This window comes from Periophthalmus magnuspinnatus, chromosome 15, assembly GCF_009829125.3.
Source record: "Periophthalmus magnuspinnatus isolate fPerMag1 chromosome 15, fPerMag1.2.pri, whole genome shotgun sequence".
Classification (NCBI taxonomy): Eukaryota; Metazoa; Chordata; class Actinopteri; order Gobiiformes; family Gobiidae; genus Periophthalmus; species Periophthalmus magnuspinnatus.
In genome coordinates, this window is record NC_047140.1 from 12073630 (window position 1) to 12075028 (window position 1399).

General features: G+C 40.5%; 1 non-coding gene across 1 annotated transcript; it reads right to left on the bottom strand.

Moving 5' to 3' along the window:
* Positions 1 to 451: 451 nt before the first annotated feature.
* On the bottom strand, positions 452 to 524 carry trnar-ccu (transfer RNA arginine (anticodon CCU)). The gene has a single exon. It is a non-coding gene; the product is annotated as a tRNA-Arg (tRNA).
* Between the last annotated feature and the right edge of the window lie 875 nt (positions 525 to 1399).

The following is a 1399-nucleotide window of genomic DNA, read 5'->3' on the forward strand; positions in this document are numbered from 1 at the left end:
AAAGTAGGGCTGGGCACGTTAACACGTTTTATTGCTAAAGTTGGCAAACCGAGAGTGACACTACATGATTCAATGTGTCCTTGGAGGATTAGTAATCTATCAGCAGGAATGCGAGGCATTCGTGGCAATCATGTTTACTTTGAACATTATATGGAGATATTAATTGTTTAAATGTTCAAACCAATGCACACATTTAGTAACCTGTCAGTTGGTTTGATTCAGGACTAAACAAAGACTAAAAAGGACTGACCTTTACCAGACCTGAATCAGGACTAAAGCAAGACTAAGCCAGGACTCTAGCAGCTTTCTATTAGGCTCATAATGAACAGAAAGAAGCAACACACCACACAGAAAATAATATAATAAGCTAAAAGTCAACCTTTTTGATATTATTTTGATTTTTAATTGCACATTTCAAAATAACGTAGTCTCAGTTACATACGTTCGAACTCACCCCAGATGGGACTTGAACCCACAATCCTTGGCTTAGGAGGCCAATGCCTTATCCATTAGGCCACTGGGACCGTATTCATAGTATACATGTTTCAGCAAATGAGACTCCAGATAAGACTCCTTTCTTGCTGAGGGCCTTGGTAGCTCAGTTGGTAGAGCATCAGGCTTTTAATCTGAGGGTCCAGGGTTCAAGTCCCTGTTCAGGCAGATTGTTCTTCATGCGAGCAAACGGAAAGATAGGGAAAGCGCTGTTTCTACTGGCATGAGTTCAAATCTTGGTAGGCCCTTGAAAAGCCTTTGGCAACTATGTTTGATAAAGCTTGAAAGAGAACTTTGTATACTGCACAGCCTAGGTGCAAGAGAGGCAGTTGGAAAAACACCAGACTTCTATTGTGAGGGTCCAGGATACAAGTCCTCATTCAAGTGATTCTAACATTATGTGAGCAAAAGCTCTGTATTCTGCGTGGAGAACTGCCTGGACAAATTGGTCTGAAGTTTAGGAAAAAGCAAAAGATGAAGTTTAAATCTATCAACTGAAAAAAGCGTTGTAAGAGTGAAGATGTTTTGCTGCTCGTCCAAACCGCTTCTTCAGTTCTGGTCAGATTGCTGGTGGCCACTCCCTTATATCTATCTGAAGGGAGGGGCTGACTACACTGAAACTGTAAACATCTATTGTCTCCAGTTTCAGCTGAAACTACCCTATTCAGCCCTTAATGACCCTGCTATTGTTCTCATTGTTCTGTGTCTGAGGATGGAGTTATAGATGGGGGAGAGATCTTTCACACCTTTACACAAAGGTCTAATAAAATAAAGGGAATGTTATGTTAAACGGTCAAGGTCCACGGTGAATTTAGATTTGGAATATAATTTTATCTTTCAAAATGGGTTTCCTTTCTATAATGAAAGCCAGTTGTCCAAGGAGACAACTTTAGCAGAGGATGGTTTT